This window comes from Scleropages formosus, chromosome 2, assembly GCF_900964775.1.
Source record: "Scleropages formosus chromosome 2, fSclFor1.1, whole genome shotgun sequence".
NCBI lineage: Eukaryota > Metazoa > Chordata > Actinopteri > Osteoglossiformes > Osteoglossidae > Scleropages > Scleropages formosus.
In genome coordinates, this window is record NC_041807.1 from 9,029,786 (window position 1) to 9,052,750 (window position 22,965).

The window sequence follows — 22,965 nt, forward strand, 5'->3', positions numbered from 1 at the left end:
GAAAGTGGAATTAAAGCAAACGGCGAACAAAGATTGTATTGCTGTTATTTCAGCAAGTGTCTTTTTCATTTTTAACATGTCGACGTTCTGCAGCTGGGCTTCTAATTTACTGAACGATGTTTTCCTTTAAAAAGTCAATGAATTAAATTAAATATAAATTAAATATAAATATTTCACTGTCTTGTTCCCTTCAGCGGAGAAACGCAGGCCTTTGCTTGTGAGCAGGAGAGCAGTTTCTTGGACTCCTCACACTTGTGTCCGCCGCTCAACAAGCTGCGTGTTGCTGTCGCTTCACTTTTCGTGGCCTGCACTGCAGTGTCTCCTTATTGGGGACAGCAGTTGTGCATTTAACATCTGACAATTGTTTCTCTGCTCATCTCATCCGTATTATTTTGCGGTGGTTGAGAACTCGCTTCTGGTTTTTCTCATGCTCTCATGAAGACAAGTGCTTTAAATGATTCTTGATGATACGTTTTTTTAGTGGTCAGTACTTACGATATTTTTTTTAAAATATATTTCCTTAGATGCGCACGTTCATATTAATCCGCCACTTTGGCCCAGACTTCTATTTGGGAGGAGTTTGTATCTACACCACATCGGCAGGTAAAATCAGAGCCGTCCCCCCCTCACATTTTCAGGCCTTCATTGCACTAAACCATCAATACTATTTCTCCAGCAGAATTTTTTAAATATTACAAATCAGGCTCTTCTTAAATCTGATTTATGGGTGCAAAATGTAGCCATTGAGGTTTTTAAATGTGGTAAATAACCGTAACGCTGACCTAATCTTGACTATTCCTGTCATCGCTGCTCACTACGCTCTGGGTCGTGAAAGTGGCTGCAATCGACCTTCCGGTTTGCATGTCGAGTACGATGTCAGCTGTTGCGTATTTCCTTCCAGTCTGTGAGGTAGAAAAGCATTTTGAAGGCGAGTTACGCGGTGCTCCGTGCTTTTGCATCGTCTTTGCCGGGGCCCGAGAAGCGGTCAGTACTGGTGTGACCGGGGTCCTGTTTTTATCTCCCTCTGCTTTTCCCTCTCGTCACCTAATTCGACCGCTCCGTTTTGTCATAAACGCGGAGGTCTAAGGACGAGGCCTGCGGCATATTCATGAGTAAACCCTCGCCCCACCGTGCGCCGATATCAAAGAATTCAGCGCAGCCGTTCTAGTCTACCCCCAACCACCAATTAAGGTAATGTTTTACGTCGGAACGTGGGACCACGTGGCGTTTTGACTTGACTCCCGTCTTGGTAGGCTCTTGGTAGTTTGCTGAGACCTGATGCTCTGCTTGACATATCTCACGTTGGGTCATTAGCGCCTCATCCGCCTGTGTGTGTTACTCATTTTAAGAGATAGTTTACCCCCCCCCCCCCCCCCCCCCAGAAAACATCTTTACACTGTAATGTTCTTAGAGTTTGCATTTAATCATGTTGGGGTAATCTGATCGTTTAATAGCACTGTTTTAAGGACCATTCTGAGCTTTGCTCCAAAGTTGATGAACTTGGCTTCTGGCGGTTGCACCCGGTGTGTGTGTGTGTGTGTGTGTGTGCGCGTGGGAGGTTGGGCTTATGGACTACGTCCACGTTCTCAGCTCTAGGGAAGGGTCTTTGAGGCCACGTTATTGATCGAGGGAGACATTTCGCTGCCTGTCGTCTGACTCCGTTAACTGAACTTGAAGCGACGGGCACAGCAGTGCGGACGAAACCCAGAGCTGCGGGGATGCGGCCCACGGTTTGGCTGTTGGGTCGAAGGCTCCTGACTTGTGACGTCCTCGCTGGTGTCAACTGCCAAGAGGCTTGGGGCGGCCGTGACGTGCTAGTGTAGTCGCGGTTTTGTGGTGTCGCTCTCCTGTTGCCGTGGCAGTGTATTGATAGAGGCGCATATGTAAACCGAGATATAGGTATTTTCATGCACCCGCATGACAGGCACTGAAAGTATGTGTGTGAGTGAGGAACAGGGACAGAGAGAAGGGTGGGGGGAGAGGCAGAGGGAAACTTCCTCCCGGTCCTACAGAGGGGCCGTCCGCTTATCTTGTATCTTGAGCATCGTTTACATGCACCTTGCCGTTGCTCTTAGCGACCGCTCCATCCCTTCTATGCTGTTTGCATGGTTCGTGCCTGTGCTGGTAACCTCCGGGCCGTGTGGCCTCTCCAGGCTCACCTAATCTCCCTGTTACCTCTGACGGCATAAACGGAGCGCCTGCCCTGTGGTCCCTTCTCCGGGACGTTGTTTCTCGGGGAACCTCCTGGTGTACACGCTCCCTTGGGCCCGGTTCGCCGCACACGCTGCCGGCTTGGCGCTTTGGTGATGAACGGAGCTGCTCGGATGAAGTGCTGGGAAAGCAGTGATGTCACAGGGTGAAGGGGTGGTCGGAATTAGATGGAGATACAAAAGGTTGTTTGTGTGACTGCTGCTTTAACAAGTTTGTCGTGAAGCGATATGCCGGAATCCCCCCACCTTGAGGAACATGTGTCGTTTTGTGCATTAGAGGTTTTGTAATTGTTGCTTAACAGGCTGGACAGTTAGATTTCCATACTGAGTGACGGGTTATTTCTGTGTCAGGTTGTCAGGCTGCCTGAAACTGTTTTTTTTTTTACACTGAGCTACGTGGAGACGAATTTACGATGCGCCGTGTTTCTTCCTGCACACGGTCGCTCTCGTCCGAGCTGAGATTGCTGTTAAAAACCGTTCCCCGTTGTCAAGTGTTCGGGTTCGAGCCCGCCTCTCTGAGAGGCTTGTCTTTGATCGCGGTTCTGTGTGAATAACGAACTCCGTCACAGGAGAGTCTGGTGGAGATGAGGGGTTTTTGTCCGTTTTGCATGTCTAACGTGTCGCGTTGTGAAACTCTGCCACCTGCTTTAGATCCTTTTTTTTTTAATGTACCTCTTTTTTTGCGCTTGTGAAAAATTGTGCACTTCCACCAGTGCTTCCGAGGTGTTTTGCGAGTGTTCATCCACTTGAGACAGATTGACCCCTTTTTCATTTACTTGATGCTCACTTTTTTAAATCTACAAGAGGCAGTATATGCCTGTCTCAAAATATATGTCACTGGGTTTCCTAAATAATGCAGTTAATGTTTTTAGCATTTAGGCTAAACTGAGCTGTACAGATAATACAAGGATTATGTAAAATTTAAAAATATCCCTATTTTGGAAAGAAAATGTGTTTTCAGGAGTAAAGTACACGTGTGGCCTGGGTTAGATCGCAACGGTTTGCCGTACACGCTTGGCAGCTGTTTACTTTAAAATGTTTGTGTTGCGAGGGGCCCGTGAGAAGTGACAGACGATGGACGACACCAGAGGGGTAATGCTGCGGTAGAAAGACATTCGCACACCAGATTGCGTGGTTTTCTTCGACATTAATAACACACACATCGTATTGATAATCTGACAAGACGGCTCAACCGGTCTGACACGTCACACTGTACCCCACAAATGGATAAATACGGCCCTCGCTTAAACGCCAGGGACATACTCTCTGTCTTTTTTTCCTAATCATCACTAGATATGCTGTTTTATCTAGTAGTCAGTTCTTATGGCCAGATAAAGTTGGCGGATGTTGTGCTCATGAAGGTGCGGCTCCCCAATTAAACGTTTTAATTTTAGTACAGTGTAAGACAGGGGTCACGGGGTCTCCTGACACTTCGTGGCCCGTCAAGGAAAAAGCTGTTAATAATGGGGGGGGGAGTAAGCAGAGTGACCTGCTTTCATGATGAAATTATTGCCAGATTTCCTGTAAACTAACACGATGTTCAGCTTCTTAAATCGTGTCCGATCTGTGCTGTCATGCCAGTCAGTCCTGCTCCGTGTTGTGAGTTTGCGCCTCTGTAAGCGGCCGGTTGGTGGGATTACGGTTGGCAGTCACAAGGCCGTTGCTACAGAAGGCACGCGACTGCTTCTTTCTCCTTGCCTTCCTCTCTGGTGAAGGGAGCGACCACAGAAACATTGACGTTTGGACTCTATTTGTTGTGCAGGACATTATCGTGAATCATTTAAGTAGGCAAACCAGTCATTTTCTTTTTAGAACTGTTTGCCGGCATGTTACCGCAAAACTTTCTCATTTTCGGCTCTGAGCCCGTTTAGCTTTACTGGCGGTCGCTGAAAGATCAAGGAAGGACCACAAGTCAGTCCATCCAGAGGTTTGTCCTTCAGCATGGATGAGGGGGTTGGGATGGGTCAATTTCAGTGGAGCTGGTTTTGATTTTAGCATTAAGGAAACCACCCGTGACTCTCGGTAAGGTCGAGCATCACGTAAACGGTCTCGTGTTGAGCCCCCCCCCCCCCCCCCCCCCCCCCCCCCCGCATCCGAATTAGGTCTTGTTCGTGGTGAAATTAGGACAGTCCTACCATATGTTCGCAACGACTCCATGTCTGCGCTGAGGATGCTGCGTTCTTCGTTCTGCATTTGAGCATGTTTGGCATGCAGGATGGTTGTTGTGAATCGGTTGAAGCCAACGCTCAGTTACGGCGGTAAGCTAAGTCAGTGCCCCCCTCCCGCTTGTGCAACCAATTAGTTTCTCCGGTGTTTTGGGTGTTGGGTGGGAGCACGCCGAAGGCAGACCCCTAAAGCCGGACTGATTTGTGGAAGCCAGGCCTTGTTTACAGTCAGCTGGCAGTGTGAAATATTTATGGACTTAAAACAGGGTGTTATTCCGAAACAAAGCAAACTGACCTTTAGTCTGGCTCGCAGGCCTACGGCTTGGCCGAGGTGGGGTTGTGGGACGGCGAGCGCTAATGGGCCGTTTCAACAAGAACCTTCCTGCGCCGAAATGTCATTGGAATGGGCTGTAATCCCCCCCCCCCCCCCCCCCCCTCCATCTTCAGCCGCTGTGACGGATTCAAGGCTTGGTAGACGCGAGGGTGGGGGGGAGAGCCTTGTGTCAGTCAAGCTCATCGGGCAGGGAAGGTGGTCAGAGGCCCTGCTCAAGATCTGTAATGGTGCAGGGTTGTGTGGCAAGCACACCCCCCTACCCCAGCCGAATCCTAGCAACGGCGAGCAAACAGTTGTTCGCGCGTCAGCACCGCGGTGACGTCAGCACCCAACCGCCGGCGCTGGTGAGGTCCCTCTCTTTCACAGGGTTTTTACAGCGGGCCAGCTCAACGCACTGGCTTCAATGCTGCAGCAAGAGCTACGGTCTGTGTTCTTCTGGGTTGTGTTTCAGAGCAGTTCAGCGATGGCTGGACATGCCAAAATCATTTCTCATCCAAAAACCTACTCTAGTTAAAATATGATGAAATGAATAAATTAGTCTTTGTGTGTGGATATATATGTACGTGTGCATTTCAGCGTATGACGATGTATTTTTGATATATATATATCAACACACAAACGACCCGTGTTACAGTTAACAGATTTGACGAGGGAATACGCTGCCATGCGTTCCCAGCCCTTCTGCAGCCTTTCCCGCAGATGATGGACACCCCGCGTGTTGCTTTACTTGTGCTCTTTTCTCCTCTTTGTCCCGCTCATGTGTCACCCCGGGCACCCAGGTGAGCTCACGCTCTGCCCTCTTACTGTATGTGTATTGTTTCTGCCGACAAGTCCTTCATGAGATGGGTCAGGCTTTAATCTAGGCAGTTTTTCAAGTTCCAGGGCCATTGTTCTTGTTTTCTGTGACTCTGACATCCGTAGGCAAACAATCACAGCGTCAGTGTCAGGTCCCCGGTCTTTCATGAAAAGAAGAGCAGCCTGTCCAGGAAGTGTGTTTAATTGGTCTCTATCGTGTCAGCCCCCCCCCCCCCCCCCCCCCTCCCATCTCCTGTCAACGTTGGCTCGTCTCTCTTGTGGTCTGCTGCCGCCACACCTTGCCTGCACAGACCAAGAGTTCAGCCCTCTGTGTCGCTCCTCACAAACACGGCAGCAAGTTTGTCACCGCGGAGGAGAAAAGCAGATTATTTTTCACAACAGGTTGTGGTTGACGTAGTATGTTGGAGCTACGCCTTGCAACCTGGACTTCCCAGGTTCGAATCACTGGTCCACCTGTAATATGCTGGAGCAAAGTTCTTACCCTGAATTGACAGGTGACAGGAAGAATTCCCTGCTCTGTAAAGGAGTCAATCAATGTAAAGGTGATTGTGTAACACTGTTAGTCACCTTGGACAAAGGTGTCCGCTAAATTAATAAATAAAAATAATAGTTGTGGAGAAATGGGACGGTGTTTCTGGTACGTGGAGCCATTTCCGCAGCAAGGCTTTACAGGAAAAATTTGCAGAAAAATTTTGCAGTGATTCACAGAAGAAAATTACTTGGAACCCAACACTTAAAATGTGACATCTATTTACAAGGTCGCAGTGAGAAGTATTTGAGGAAACTGGTCGGTTTTATCTTGACCATGTGGTGGAGTATCCCTGCATCAGTTAAAATCTCTTCCGTATTTTAACCTAAAAATTTTTTCTCGAACCAATAATCGCCTCTCAGAAATGGCCTCTTGCGGTAACAAGAGGAATGGATTTTAAAATTGTTTTGTTTAGTGAATAAACTAGATTGAACGAACTCTCATAACTTGCTTCTTGCATCCATTAACCTGTTTTAAACTTGCGTATTGCGAATGACCTCTGCAAATTTTTATTAGCTTAACTGCAATGAACTTACAGTACAGCAGGAATATTAAAGAGGAAATTGCTTTTAAGAATTTTTTTTGTATGTAGCACATTGAGCTATGTTTACTTTTTAACAGATCCAGGTAAACAACAACGAAGATGCAATCGGTACACGAAAGGAAAAAGCGCATTTACATTTATTCATTTAGCTGATGCTTTTCTCCAAAGCGACTTACAGTCTTAATCTACGTACAATTACTTACCCATATCTCCAGCTGGGTAATTTTACTGGAACAATTTATGGTAAATACCTTGCTCAAGGGTGCTACAGTAGGAGTTGAGACTTGAACCTTGGAGTCTAAAGGCAACTGCTCTAACCACTACGCCACCAGCTGTCCCGAACAAGCATGAACATGATATGATGTCATGAAACGAAAGGAAAACCAAAGAATGTGCGAGGGAAAAATGTGAATAAATGGAAACAAATAAATACAGCATGAGGGCAAAGGCTACAATATTTAGCACAACTGGTCACATAGAAGTTCCGAAAAAGATGACCAGATCTTCCAAGAATTATGGAATGATGGAACGTTCTGACCAGTTATGCAAAAAACGTGTCCGAAGTGAAGATGTACAATAACCGGCTCAACAGAAACACTGAGGTTTCGTAATCGTGTGACTGGACTTTGTAAGATATTTGTTTTTAATCTGCCTTTTTTTCCAGTTTGAATCTGAGGGATTACAAGAGACACATTGTATATTCTTAAGCCATATAAAAGATGAGTCTTTTTGAGAACTTCCAACCCAACAGTCACAACAAAGTCCTTGTATTTTCAGCTGGAAGAAAAATAGTTGTGGGGTCGCGGATCGGGTCTGGAAGTGCGGCTGCGGAACATCTCCAGTCGCCGCCTTGCAACAGGAAACGCGGGACACTCCAAGATTAATGGGGGCTTGATAATCCAAAGATACAGCGGAGCAGGAGAGGCTCGCCGCGCACAGGAAACGGCGGAGGAATTACACAGCCGAGTGGCAAACTGAGAATGTTATTGGAGTTACAGTTATTGACCGGGGGGGAAGAACATAAATATTTTCTTTAAGGCGTCTGCGTTGTGTTTTGCCTCTGCTGTCCTCTGTGTTCCCATGATAAATGACCGATGACCCTCCCCGACACGGGAAAGAGGCCTGTGGCCTGTGGCCTTGCCTTCCGATGAACCCTGACCCCCCGCATGGCTCATGGTGGGAATGAGAAGAGTGCACCTGAATGTGACCGCAGCAATGAGAGAAATGACACCTTGTCGTGTCGGTGAGCCTTACCGCATCTGCTGGCAGCTTTCTCCCCGTTTATGGACGCTCGAAGAAGAGCACGATGCACCTTTGCTGCACGGGGGAGACTTGCGTTCTGTAAGTGCCGCAATGCAAATGAGCGGCGCGGCCGAGTGGAATAAACATCGGGCGTAAAAAGGACCTGCCGGAGGAGGCGGTGCGTTCGGAACACGGCTCGACTGGCCTGCCGCGCCACGTAAAATGTACCACTTCAGCTTTTCTGCACTTCTTCTCGTCATTATTGCTTCTAATGGTCTTAACGTAAAATTATGTAAATAGGAGAATAAAGTGTAAATATTCATGATGTTTGGGAGAGTAATGGTAAATGCGGTGGATTGGCATCTTACTTCTGATCTGGGAGGACTGACAGAAATGATGTATAACTGCTTCACCATATAAACCTTATGGGACACGATGGTATAATACGCAGAACAATAGCAGAGCATATATACCCCTAAACATTTTAGTGAAAAATAAATGCCCGTTGGGTTGATGGGTTTGAGACCATGAGCTGATTTTACACAAGCAAATCTTTTCCTTTTCTCCACGTTAGTATTTATGGATGTTGCTGTTGCTTCTGTGCTGTCAGAATCATTGAGGTCATTTGGTGAAACGCTCTTTCTTGTATAAAATAAGTACTAAATGTTAGGGACCAGTCGGTATGTTTTTGACGGATGTAGAAAATTTTCTCGTAGCGTAGTGTTCACTAGATCATATTTGAAGCAAACTTTTGACCAGCTAAGAAAAGCAAATAAGTGTGGCTTTGAGTGTGGTTGCGGTTTAGGTTGAAATTGGTCCAGTTACTCCTCCTCTACTTATTTTCTGGATGTCGTCATTGTACCAAACCATGAAAATGGAATCCATCTAATATTTCCCGTGTTATAGGACTGAGTTATGTTTAACTTAGCCAGCTGTTTTGTCTGTAGGTCTGCAACGCACAACATGTGCTCATCGATACAAAAAAACGTGTCAAATGTTATGCTTACTTAACCATGGGTTCGCTTATGCCTTTTGTTCACTGTGATTTACAGTGTTACGTTTGTACGCTAAACTACTTACAATGATTTACCCATTTCTACAGTGGGGTCATTTTCACTGGGGCAATTCAGGGCTCAAGTGTACTGCCACAGGAGCAGTGATTCGAACCCAAGCCCTTCGTTCGCAAGGCGGCAGCACTAACGAAACACCGTGCCTGCGAAATATTTTTTGCCTTGTGCTCCTTTGCCTATTATTTTAAATTATTCTATTAATAATTTTATAATTCTTAATTCAATAGGTGTATGTCGATGTAAAAGTTTGATTTTTGACAGGTGCGTAGCCAGCAGGCGTACGGGTCTGAAACGGGCTGTGTTTTGCCCCTGACCGTTCGGCGGTGCACACCGGGGTGCTGTATGATGCTGCCGAACCGGCAACCGGGAGATGAAGTGAATAAGTGTAAGTATGAGTGTATTCTGCATGAGTTGTAGAGACAGGGAAGGAGCTGTAGCTCTTAGGAAAATGGGCTGGATCACACCATTCCAGCTTAGAGAAACAAGTCCAGATACGAGGTGCTTGGTGTCGTGCGCTGCGTTGCAGATCCATGTCGTCTGGAAAGTTGCGGTGCCCTCGGTGTCCTGTCCTGCTCTCTGTCTCATTTATTTAAACCGGAGGCTCGCGCATCCGGCAAAGGCTGCTCTCCTGCGCTGACATCGCGCCTGCGGCCGCGCGTCTGCCGTTTCAAAACTGTGCCTGCGGCGGGATGCCTGTCGACCCTTTGGGAGTTTCCGTGGCGCGATGGCAGGCCTCCTGCACGCACGTTGCTCGACATGCCGACGGCCCAGACGTACTCCTCGCCTCCTTTGTCCCCGCACGAAAACCACCAATTAAAGTGTCTGGCTGCAGGGAGAATAAAAGTCACCTATTGCACAATATTACAGGTGTAGCAGCAGCTGTGCCAAAGGTCTGCAGCAGACAGTGACTGGTGTCGAATGCCGCGTGCACCGCCTGTCAGCCATTTTACCCCTCAAATGCAAGTAAAGTTCAGGAGGGAGGAGGAGGAGGAGAGCAGAGCAGAGCAGAGCAGAGCAGAGCAGAGACCACCGGATCGGCCCCAGCAGGAGGGTGTGAGTGGTGTCTCAGTCCACCTTTCCTTCTCACAGCTCCTGACCCTCTGCCTCCCTGGCCTTGGACAGCTCTTCAGCTTACACAGTTTAAGTGAGAGCTGCTCGTGTAAGTGTCATGTTTGCAGAAGCTGTTTCGGTGTTAAAACGGTCGGAAACGGGTTTTTGGCATGGCAGTCGGAGCGTTTTTAAAAAAAAAAAAAAAAAAAATGTTGTCCCCGTCACGTGGACTTTTCTTGGCTCAGTTTCACACGTGAACACACAGCTCAACACGTCGATCCTTGTCCTGGATGCCATCCCCGAGAACTCGACATAAACAAAGCAATTTAGCTTTTTACCCCCCCCCGAGTCCTTCCTCGGCCCCGTCCTCTTTTCCTCCTTCAACGATTCCAACGTGCGCACCAGCCCAGTCCAGCCCACTCGCCTCGTGTTTTCATAGAAAACAACATGCCTTGCTAAAATGTTTTTAATGACATGCCTTTTTTTTTTTTTTTTCCCCCTTTTCTGGAAGGTGCTCCTTTAGGGGGGGTGCAATCTAAGCAGAGAACCAAGTGGTCAGGTGTGGGTTAAAGCCCCTGGAGCGACCCGTCGGCGTGTAGGTCCACCCCCGTACCCTGGGCGTTTGGGCGAAGCCGCCGAGAGGTAGCTAACGCGCTTTAACTAACGGCTCTAAGCGCGACGGGAGCTGCGGGCTGCGGCGGGGGAGCGGGGCGGCCTTCTGCTGTCACGTTCTCTCGCTGTGAAGCCATGTGGAATGATATAACATTGACGTCACCAGTCGGTGACGTGCGCCACTGTGACAGCAGCAGAAAAAAAAAAGAGCCAAGTTTTACTTATTGCCCTGCAGGACTGAGCGCCTGCCGCCCGCCACACGGAGACCGGAGGCTTCTGCGTAAAGAGGCCCCGTGTCTCAGCCCCGAGTCGCCATCTGGGATAACCGTCCACTTTTTGGTGTTAAATAACAACTCCATCAACGTGGACATAATTAAGATGGCTGTGTGTGTGTATGCGTTTTTATGCGTTTTTTATTTTTTTTTTTTAAATTTGCACATCTGCTGTTTGTCTTCACCCACAGTGTGTGAAGTGTGCTTTACATTTCATTAGAAAATTTGCTTTCCTTTTACACCCTGTAAATCTGCATTTTAGTGTATTAATTCTGCAACCTTTTTTGATGGGGGGGGGGGGGGGAGAGAAACAAATGAAAACCTTCTGTAATGATTTTGGGAAAAACAGGCAGATTAAACAATTCTGTGCCTTTTTTTTTTTTTTTTTTTTTTTAACATTACATGGCATAAGTGACCCCCTTCACTATACTGTTATTTTATTTTCTTGACAATATTCAGTTCATCCAATTTGATGACGTGCAGTTTCTTTAAAGTGTTTTCACAAATATTTAATATTTCATTTTTGTCTTTTGCGTCACATTAATACATTATTTTCATATATGGATTTCAGATGGATTTTATTTGTATCTGAAACAAAGAATGGGGAAATAAACAAAACTTTAAACATATAATACTAGGTCAGCCAATATGTTTTTATACAAAATCAAAAGTATTAATATGTCCTTTCAAAGTCCTGCGTTGTTTAAATTTCTGATTCTGCTTTTTAGCCATCATCCTGATAATGTTTATCAAAGAAATAAAAGGTGTACCTGGGAATTTTCATTCCTCTGACAGTTCTTTTAAAAGAATTAATTTGTATTTTTTAACGGGAGAAGAGGGCTTTTTGCGTTAAGCGGTTTAGACGTTATGATTTATGAAAGCATACGCTTGGCAGTGGGAATATTTTTCTCGCCAAGGCAAGTGTGAACATCGTGCGAACGCTCCGGTCGTCTGGACCAGAGGGCCGTACATGTGGCCGCTGCGTTAGGCCGCTCGCTGTTTCCCGCTTCCGCACAGTTGCGGCGCGTGTAATTAATTGGGATGCAAATGGGATGATCTTGTTGTCATCATTAATGGCGCCATACAGATGTTTAGTACGAGCCGTGGGGTACAGATTGTGATGCGCGCTCTCGGCGAGACCCAGCGCAAGCGGAAGCAGTGCAATAGAAAAGGTGTGAGCTGTCGCTGCGTGCTAGGGGGCAGAGATGGAGGTCTCGCAAGCTGGTCCTGCTGCCTCTGCCTGTGTGTGTGTCTCTCTCAGAGCAAGAGAGAGAGTGTGGAGAAGGCAGCAAAGGGGTTAACACACCGCATTTTGTTATCCAGTCTGGCGCTGCATTGTCAGATCGCTGCTGTGAGTGCAAACAGATGAGGAAACGCCGGCGCGGACACGCTCCGCAACTCTGCCTGTTGCCCGGGAAACCGTTTGCGTCACGATCGCCGGCAATTAGCTTGCAGCTCTTTAGTTGCGATGATAGCTGTACGGGACTGGGCCGAGGCGCGGCAGCTGCCAGCGGGAGAGGTGACTTCAGCGGGAGGCCTTGCGCAGGGAGCCACTCCGTGCGCTCGGTCCGCCGTGGTCGTGCGGCACGGTTTCTCCAGCTCAATCTCCTCTGCTGTCAAGAATCTTCTGCGTTGCTTTGGACCTGTCGCCCATCCCCGGTGCAGGGTCCCGGTGGTCTGCAGCCTATGCTACAAAGATAGGGCACGAGGCAGGTTACACTGTGGATGGGACACCATTCCATCACAGGTCAATCACACACACACACACACACACACACATCCTATCAGCAATTTAGAGCTACCAGTTGGGACATATTTTATGACTTGCACTTTTCAGACTTAACTTATTTTGTGCAGCTCAGGTCGATTTAGACATGAAATGGTGTTTTGTACTTAAAATAGTTTTTAAAACGCTTTCTTAAAATGTTCATATTTTATCTCTGTTGCCCTGTGGTGCATATACCCATAGATCGTGGTGATTTCGGGTAATAAAAATAGTCCATAGAGGGCAGGTGTTTGTGAGTTTTGACTGGCTCTGTTCCTGTGTGTTGGAGAGAAGGAGACATGACGTGTATGCTTATACCCCCAGCCTGCATCGCTTGGAGGTGTCTGCCTGACTTGGGCCTCTCTATTCCCAGGTGCTGCTGGGATGGGCCGTGTGGTGAGCGAAAGACCGTGGCGCGTGGGCGCAGGAAGAGTCTAACAGTCAGACCTGGGGGTGGGGTGGAGGGGGCTCGGCCACTGTTTCTTGTTCGTTTGAGCCCGGATCAGATTTTCTGCTTGGCTTCCCTCGAAAAGGCTTTACAGCCATACAAGGTTCACAGAGGTTTAATCGTTTCAGGAGGCCATGTGCCATTTAAGGCCACGTTGGGCTAGAATCGGCTGCATTGGGGCCACGCTCCTGGTGTTAGCGAGAGACTCCCTGCCGTGCTGAAGTTTCGAGAGCAGCGGGGAGACAGAAATGTGTCCGCACATCGAGGACACGAATCCACACGGGGAAACGTCCAAGGGTCACGTTTGACTGACTGTATTCTAAATAAAGACTTTAGCAACAGGTACACACTGTTTTCACGTCATTTTAAGTTTGACGGTGTTTATCTCAAAGGTTACGTTTTTTTTGTTTACTGGGAATTTAAAAAGCAAAAGAATAAAAGGAAAATAATGTGGAGAATAAGTCAAGGTGGCAAGCAGCTGTGGCAAGGAACCATTGTGAGTATAGGAGTTCTGTCTTCAGGAGAGACATTTTAAATTGATACAAGAGGCTTGTGAGTACTACATAATTTCTGTTAATTTTGCAAAGATCCGCATTTAATTCCCCAACGTGTTCTGACATTCCAAGGACTTGTGCAGTTATATAACAAAATGCATTTACATATGTCAGCTTTTTTCCAAAGCGACTTACACCATAAAGCTACTTACAACTATTTACCCATTTATACAGCTGGGTAAATTTACTGGACCAATTTAGGGAAGGTACCTTTCTCAAGGGTACTAGCAGGAGGTGAGACTTGATCCTGCGACCTCTGGGTCCAAAAGCAAGAGCTGTCCCCACATTTCATAACACGTTACACTTGTTCCAAAATTGTCAAGTAAATATATATTTATTTTTAGCGTTTCTGATTCAGAACAATTAATTAATTTTATATAGAGATTAATTGTATTTTTTGTTAGGATCACCATTGCATTGTGCGGCGGTGAATTCTAATTAAATGCATCCCAATTAAAACCGTTTTTTTTTTACATTTGTACCCGACTGTACCAGACTGTCGCGTTGTGTATTATATACGTTGGTAATTAAATTTAAAGTGTGTTTTCTGAGGTTCTTAATTTTCCCCCCGATGTGTTAAGTATATACAGCAGAGGTGAATGATTTCTGTGACGCGTTAGGTCCCGCGTCTCGCGCTCGGGCCGTTCGGCCGCACGTCCCCGCGCCGCGTAACCCGCTTTACTTGAAGTGCCGGTTCGGTTCCCCTTGTTTTCTGTCACCGTTCGGAGGAATTTTTTTTATTTTTTATTTTTTGTCCCCCGGTTACTGTTGCTCGGGGACCGTTGTGCGTAACAAACACCATTGTTTTCACGCGAGCCGAGCCAAGCCGCGCCACGCGGTTCTGTCACTGCTCTGGTATTTCGCTGCCCGCATATTTAAATGAGCTGTTTGGGTGTCATTCCTGCTGTACATTTATGGTCTCTCAATAGTTGGTTGTGCCCATAATCGGGCCTGTTCTTTTTTGAGGTCACTGTTTAAATAGAGGCCGGGTTTCTGATGAGCTTTTTGTTCCTTTAAATCTCTCTTGCCCGCGTTCTGTCTTTCTCCCTCAATTGAAAACAGTGTCGGCAGCGCCGCTTTTTACAGCGAACGGCCACGTTGCCAGGCGACGGCTGACGTCAGTGCGCGCCACAGAGGACGGTTTGTGTGTGTGGCTGCGCGGGGCAGACTCCGCTGCAAAGGGCAAAGCGACGCGCGCTGATCCTCGTTCGGCGAAAGCCCGAACTTGTGTCGCGCGTGTTGCCGACCCGATCGTGAATTACTGGGCGTTTAAATTTTGCAGAGCTTCCCCCCCAGCAGGTTCTCCAATAATACTTATTTCCCCGGGAGGGCTGCCTTTCTCTCTCTTATTATAAGACTTATATACGCACACACACACACAGTCCAGATTCCGCTATGACGTCAGTGAGATTCCCCCCCCCCCTCCCCCCACTTTCCTTGGAATGGGAGAAGGAATGAAAAAAACACGATGGGTCATAAAAAGAAGAGGGCTGTGAATCGTTCCGCTGGTATTCGGACATGTCCGGCTCGCGCCTGTCCGCACGCGGCCCCCCTCGCGCCCGTCATCTGGCGCGCGCTCTCCTCACGCAGGCGGCTTGTGTGCGAAGCAATGTGTAGAATGTGACCTCTGCTTGAACAAAAATAGTTTAAAAAGCAGGGGAAAAATGCAGGAAAGCCCATAATGTTTGACCGGACTTTTTGGAGAAGTCCAATTATTTCGGTTATGGCCGTCCTGTTTCTTTGGTCGTGTTTTGCGGACCGCCAAAGATTTGCCTCAGGGGCATCGTGACAATTTCTCTCATTCACTTTACACTGTGATGATTCCCGTGATTTGCTGCAATTGTTGTTGCACCGGCTGTTAAGGAACATTTTTGCTGGGAGCCAGAAATATTTAATTTGGCTGCAAAAGCGCCACAATGATTATCATAGTCATTCTTGAACTGCTGTGTACTCCTAACTCACTACTAGGTGTTCGTTTAATTTTATGAAACCGGTAGTTAGTTAATACAGTCAGCAGTATTAATGAATGTGTATTTTTCTGCGTTTCCGAATACGTACATCAATTATTGTTGACGTTTCGATGAACTCGCTGAATCGGTTGGCAAAGCTGGTGGGGAGGTGTTTAAACACACACAGTTGTGGCACTGTTTTATAGCCACAATTGACTGAGTTCCCCCCCCCCCCCGTGTTGTCGGGTGAGATGGTCTGTCACCGCTGCCCATGGTCTTGCTTTGGCTCGTCCAATATTTGGTTTAGGTCCAATTTGGGACCCTCAGGAGGGACACTACAGAAGCTGATGTGTTGCATGTCGTGTCCTGCAGAGTGTCATGGAAACTGTCAGTCTCGGTACTTGTTATATTTTTGGACTGCTGGACGAAGGGGTGTGATGTGAATGATGATGCCCCACTGCAATGGCAAGACGGTGGAATGGCGGGTAGCGCTGGTGCCTTATAGCACATGGGGTGTGGAATTGGATGTGGGTTCAGTGCCCGCTCAGTCCGTATGGGGTTTGCGTGGGTTTCTTTCCACCTAATGCTCCAGTTTCCTCCCTCAAGAGACTCTTTCAGGTGGATTGTTGACTCTAAATTGCCTGTAGTATCTGCTCCCTGTATCTGTATATGTAGTATCTCCCTCCTTCTGTTGATGAAATGCACTCATTGTATTTTTCTCTGAGACTTATGTTACTTTGGAGGAAAGCTACATGAATAAGTGTGTGTGCACGTGTGTGTTTTGTTGCTCTGCCTTATAGATGGGTCATTGGCTGTAGAGAGTTTAGTGCAGTCCATCTAACGCTGTAAGTCACCTCGCACAAAGGTGGCAGCTAAATACTAGTTGTTGCTGCAAAAACCCGAACCCAATAAAAAGTCTTTGTAAGACGCTTTGGAGGAGTGTCTACTAATTGAACAAATGAGCAATGTTGGGGGGGGAGGTGGACAGTTCGACGGGGGGTCCTAACTGATCTTGAAAGCCATGCGTAGAAGGAAGGTGCAGGAGGATGGCAAAGCCAAACACCCTTGACATGGTGTGTGCAGGCTAAGAGCTGCACCCTCTGTGTGCCATCGAGTGCGTAAATGGTCACCCTGCCCCGGGGTGGTAGAACCGGCACTTGTGTTTCGGCGCACGCTGCCGTCACGCAGCTCTGCGGGGTTTATAGTACCAGTGATGCCGCGGTTGAGGAGAAGCAGACGTGTTTTTCGTAGGTGGTGGTGTTTACCCTAAGCCCTTGTAGGAGCATGGAGCCAAGGTTGCCTTCTCTTCGTTCTGACGTCTGACACGTCTCTAAATTCACGTCAACCCCCCTCCCCCCCAGCCCCCCTCCTTTTCTTCACCCGCTGCAGGTTTCAGGAATGGATGAGGCGGTTGGCAGCACGCTCCCCCCTTCCTGCTCCGGGTGGTTACACTTATACTGCCCTTTTTGTCTGTGGTTGGCTCCTTGCAGATGTACTGGTGTGTTTTCAACTCAGAACTTTGTTCATTTGTTGGGGGGGTTGACATGTGATTTTTTGTGGGTGTTTACCTGGGCCTTCACAGCCCTTAAGACCAGCGTCCCACTCTAAACGAAATGATTTAGTCAGCACCAGACTGGGAACCCCCCAGATAACATTCACATTTGGAAATGGCTGGTCGTATGTATTGAGACGTTCTCTTGTTTCTGGATGAGACAGTCTCACTTCTTTTCCGTATGGTTTTCATTATTTTAATTGAGAGCAATTTTGGTTTAATGAAAATCAATGGCTTGTGTGACCCAAAGCAGTCAGCAGCAGCAGCAGCAGCCCTGTCTGTTCTTTTTTCTCCCTATATATTTCTGTCTGCCTGAGTGCACATTGGCAGTGTATGCTCTACCTGAGAAGAGGTTGTTTGTGAAAGTTTCCCAGGGCTGGACAGGAGAAGCCGAAACGATGTTTGAGTCACAGAACCGCTCGCCAGATGACACTGACGTGATTTGTAGGCCGTTTCATGTGAATGAAAACCGTTATGGTGCGTTTCATGTGTCCTTGTCCCATCAGAGATATTTCTGGTGAAACCCTAATATTTATTTAATTCCGAATTGTAAACCCAAATTTGAGTTATTATTGTCAGTCTTTTCAGTGTCTGAGTGAGGTAGAAAACGCCCAAAACATAGACCAAATTATACCATATGATATAAAGGCTTTGACCATTTGTATTAATCTTTTTTTTTTTTTTTTTTTTTTTCCCTTCTTCCCAGTTTAAGGCACTGAAATGGCACAGGGGTAACTATCCCAATGGGGGTATTTGGACCGGGTCCTGCTAGTTTGTAAGGAGAAAACACTGGTTTCAATATAATATAATATAATAGTAATAAAACATGAAACAGTGCAGACACCGATTACAGAACATTCAAATTCCAGGGTCAAATCAGATCTCTGACTGTTAAATGAACTGGTTACTGCTGTTGAATCTGTTTTTAGTTAAATTGAAAATTGCAGAAGTGTATTATATACAAGGGGGTGCGGTGGCGCAGTGGGTTGGACCACGGTCCTGCTGTCCGGTGGGTCTGGGGTTCGAGTCCCGCTTGGGGGTGCCTTGCGACGGACTGGCGTCCCGTCCTGGGTGTGTCCCCTCCCCCTCCGGCCTTACGCCCTGTGTTGCCGGGTAGGCTCCGGTTCCCCGTGACCCCGTATGGGACAAGCGGTTCTGAAAATGTGTGTGTGTGTGTGTGTGTATTATATACATGCAAATGTGATATTTGTCATTAAAATTGAATGCTTTTTTTTTTTTTTTTAAAATGCTTTAGCACAGTGGCACATGGTCTTAGGTACATCAGAGGCTTTGGTTTATTTTGAAATTATGCATTCACTTTCTTTAAATTATCGGTCTTTGTCACATCATTCTGAAAGATGACCAACAGTGATTTACCCATTTATACAATAGGATATTAGTAGTGTATCATTTAAGGGTAAGTACAGTCATACCACATACTTCCATTCAGGTCATGAGAATGTTTTGATGAGGAGTTTCGTTTAATACCTCTACTTCGGATTATGAGGCATTTTGCCTTGTTTACAAGGACCAAATGTGGATTTTGCCTTTCCTCCCAACAGCTGAGTGGCGAGAGACCTGAGGAAGAGTGTGGACTGCCTTACATTCAAACTTAATATGAGGAATATTGCATTTCTCTCCTCTGCTATTTTAAATTTAAGTAAAAACAAACTCAACAGCTCTAAACGGTTCTTTTAACAATCAGAGTTCTGGTTTGACACTGGAATTTCATAGTTTGCCTTGTGTTGCATTAAATTCTAAACCTTCATTAGCCATTGTTTGCCAGCTTTTATGCTAAAGTTAACTATTGATGTAATTGTGTCAATTTTAATGGGATTTGCTGATATTTTAGCATAAATGGGTGTCAGTTTCTGGGCTCTGAAGTGCATAAAAATATTTACACTTGAAAGTAATTGTAACTACGGTTTATGAGAATTCGTATTACAAGGGGTTTCTGCGAGTGAATTACCTTTGTTAGGCAGGGAAAGGGGTATCAAGGGTGTTTGTACATGAGTGAGATTCAAACCAGGGACCTTCTGTCTGTGAAGCGATGGCCCTTGCAGTGCACTACCCTGCAGCTTTTGTAAATGTTAATTTCTATCCCCACAGGTGTATTTAAACTGTGTTCACTTCTAATCTTCCAGTTATTTATGTGTCTTTTCAAGGCTGAAGCTTTAATTTGACGGTGACTCCAGAAAGAATGTAAGTTTAAGTAAAACAAACTTCTGATAAACACAAGAAGGCTGTAATTCATCAGAGGAGGGCGGGGATTCTTTGTACTTGAATCCTAGGTTCTCTCCATAAATGAAGGACATAGTGGCTTGGAATAAGTTTAGTCAGTGGCTATAATTAGAGTTGTAGCAGCAATAGTTATAGCGGTTATATTTTTCTTGATGGCTCAGTGAAATTTTCTAACAAGGGTGATGTGCTGGTGCTGTAACACATCATTCTTACAGTGTTCTGGAAGTCATCTGCTCCAACCACAGAGCAGCCTTGCCAGGGTAGTGGGAGTCCGTGCGAGTGGAGAGCCCTGAAGCTGGCTACAGGTGTCTGGAGCGATACGCAGGGGTTGGAGGTTCCACTCGAGTCGTAGGTTCGGGGGGGCACTCGGCCTAGTGCCCCGCAGCGTCGCTCTGTAGTGCGGGAGTCAGACCCTCTTGTCCGAGTGTGACCAGAGGATCGTTATATTATCACAGGTCTTTCGGAACTGAAGACACTCCTCATACACCGTGCCTGTCAAGCTGTCGTCTCTACTTACGGTATTCCGTTGAACACAGCCATCTTGTCCCTCATAAATGGTATAAAAAACTGTTCCTGCTTTCATTCCTCGAAAGCCGTGTCTTTTATTCCTCGTCAATTTCAGCAACGTTAAACAAACCCAGCAGTGAGTAGGATGGGGAGGGTGTGTGTGATACAAAACAGTGCTGGCACTTAATGAATTTCATATGACTTAGAGTTTTGAATCCCTTGCAACATTTGCCCGCAGTGGGCGGGCAGGCTGCTCCAAATCCCAGCTTCGCAAGGCTCCCGCGGAAAGAGCCCCCGGCGAGTGACAGCTAAAATAATTGTGTGAGATAACACTCTGCCGGGGGCCAGCGCTGGCCGTTTGTTTGTAAATGATTTACTTGTCGACAGGCGATTTCTCAGCGCCTGGGTTGCTTGAGTGGCTCGTAAGCTCGTTCACTCACCCGCCTGCTCTCGCTCATCGTGGGCCCGTGTTCTGGCACTTTGGGTCTCTGCCAGGCTGCTCCTCTGTTTAGATGAGGGGGCCTGCCATGATCGCCCTGATAATGGCAGATGTTCCCTTACAAGGCTGCAGGCCTAAGGGGTGGTACAGGGTGTGCCCGTTCCGGGGTCCGTATTTCGGCTGGCAGGGGCCTCTAAATCCAGGATGCAAACGAAATGTTTGGGGCAGGGGAGTTGCATGTGAATCCCCAGCGGGGCAGCTGATGAGGAGCAGCTTCCCGGTGCACTGTTTGTGTGATTTTGTGGTGTGTGTGTGCGTGCACACACGTGCACTTACGCTTACATATGTATGCTTGTATTATTCATGTGCATTTATTGCATTTAATTAATATTGTATAACTTTGTTTAGCTGACACGCATTCTGTTCGTGATGTACATTATTGAAAAGGCTGGCTCCAATGCGTAGTTGTGTACACTAGTAACACTTACGTGTCCTACAGAAGGCGCTCTGTACTCCTTCCGATTGTTGGAAGTCGTGTGCGGTCACTCGGGGCTTTTGGACCCGCACTTCCGCAAGTTCTTGGGTCTGGCATCAGTCGCTCTACGTCGTCACGGTTTGTGCACGTCGAAGGCCGCAGCTGTGGCCTGGCGAGCCGCTGGCCTTTAATCCCCTTCCCATCACTCACTCTAATTACAACATAAATGTCAGCTTGTAAGGAATGCTTTCTGTTTTTCCTTTAAATGTTTCCCCCCCTTTTGTCACGAACTCATACAAACACATAATGTCTTCTTGGTAGTGTGGATTGTGTAACCACGACTTCTTTGGAATTGTAGGGTGTGCATGCATCTTTTGACCTTTTGACCTTTCCCTGTCAGGTTCATGGTGGGCTTCCCAGGCTGTCCTTGTTTTTGCTGCAAGGGAGGGTTACCCCATCCCTCAATGTGACTGAAACGTCCGTAACAGTAAAGACATATTTGAGAATTGTAAGAAGCTGTGTATAACCAGAACGGATGAACTTTGGTCACATTGTGTCTTTCTGAATTTAAGGTAATGTGGAAATGCAGAGTTGGGATGAGGTTTTGCTCCGGTGGGTCATAGAGCTTAGGTCAGGCACGTTTTCAGTTGCTAGTTTGCTGCTTGTTCCAGGTCCACCTGTTTGAGTGTTTCAGACCGGGTTTCTACCTCTTTGTTGGGTCGTTCTTGTTTGTTTCTGTGTAGTTCCCCCTTTTTCTTGGGTTTTTCTGTTTGTGTTTGCTGGGGGGGGCTTTTTTTAATTTTATTTCCTGTGCAGTTTGTCTTTTTTTGCTAGATTGTTGCTCTGTTTGCTAGGTGTTTCCTCTTGTTTTTAGAGTCCTTTGACCTATTTTATTGTTTCCTCCCATTTACCGAGTGATTTTTTCACCTGTTTTTTTTCTTAGGTTTCCAGCAGGATTTCAACATAGAACCTTCATATTACAACGCAGCTCTAACCAAGATACCACCTGCTGCCCCAAACACTGATTATTTAAACAAAAAAGTTTCACATTACATTTAAGGTGTCGCATCTCGACAATAAAATGTCCTGCAAGCGTCGTCGATTTGTGCAGCTGTACTGTGGTATAGGTGGTATATAGGTGTATTTGCTTGCCATGTACAAGAAGTTTTGTTGTAAAATCCTGATTAGTGACTCTTTTTGAAGAGCTCGTAACTAAATCCTACTGGATATTTCAGCTGAATATTTTGGACTTTTTCAGCTGGTTTGTTTTTAGCTGGGAGACACAAGTTCTAGTTGATGCCATGCGTTCTGGAAAGATTGTGGTAAAACTGTCAGACTAATCAATCCCAGAGGTGTACGCGTGAATTGAAACGCACACACGGAAACGGGACCTCGTGGGCAGAAGACCAGATTCAGGGTGTTCCGCACTGCCTCGTGTATTGGAGGGAGTGCCTGGAAGCACGGGATTCTATCCCAGAAAGGGTGTCCGGGCCCCTGAGCCGTCAGTTCTCGTACTCAAGGTTTATGATGCTTTTGTGTTCAGGAACGAAATGGAAAGCATAACCACAGCAGTCTCTTGGCAGAAATAACCATAATGGCCGCATGGCCTCAGGAGCTCGGAGGGATCTCCGCGTGGATGCAGCTGCACTCCACTTTCCATCTGGCCCGTGCGATATTGGTCTGGGCCGGGCCGCCGCTAGCTGTCTCGGACTGAAATGTGCCATTGTAGGCAAAAGTGCCTCGCTGACGTCACGGCACTGACCTTCCTCTGCTGGTGGCTTTTTCTGTTTTTGCTGTAAACACGTGTTTGTCGTTACGCGCCGTCTTTCCGCTCTGGCGACCCTCCAGGTGAAGGACCGTATCGGAAGCAGCTGGCCAGACGGTCAGAGCAAGACACGCTTGCTTCGACACGTTTCACCTCAGCTTTATAAGGCTGCCAGCGTGATCGTTTTAAGAAAAGCTCAAAGCCAATAATACCACAAACTGCAGTCAGGGGAAGCTCTGTGTATGTCTGTGTGTGTGTCTTTCTCTATTTGTTGACATCTGTGCATATTTCTTATGTGCGACAGACAGGGGCAAAGTTTCCCAGCATGCAAACACCACCATGAGGAAGTGCTTGGGTGAGGAAGTATGTTGGAGTCAAGGGTGGAGGAGTAGGTGTGTGTGTGTGTGTGTGTGTGTGTGTGGGGGG

At 47.0% G+C, this 22,965-nt stretch overlaps 1 protein-coding gene across 1 annotated transcript in view; it reads left to right on the top strand.

The window, feature by feature from the left end:
* The window catches only part of LOC108939323 (cGMP-inhibited 3',5'-cyclic phosphodiesterase B-like), a 50,791-nt gene that overhangs the window by 2,390 nt on the left and 25,436 nt on the right, over window positions 1–22,965 (top strand). The gene's annotated exons all lie outside the window — the stretch shown is intronic.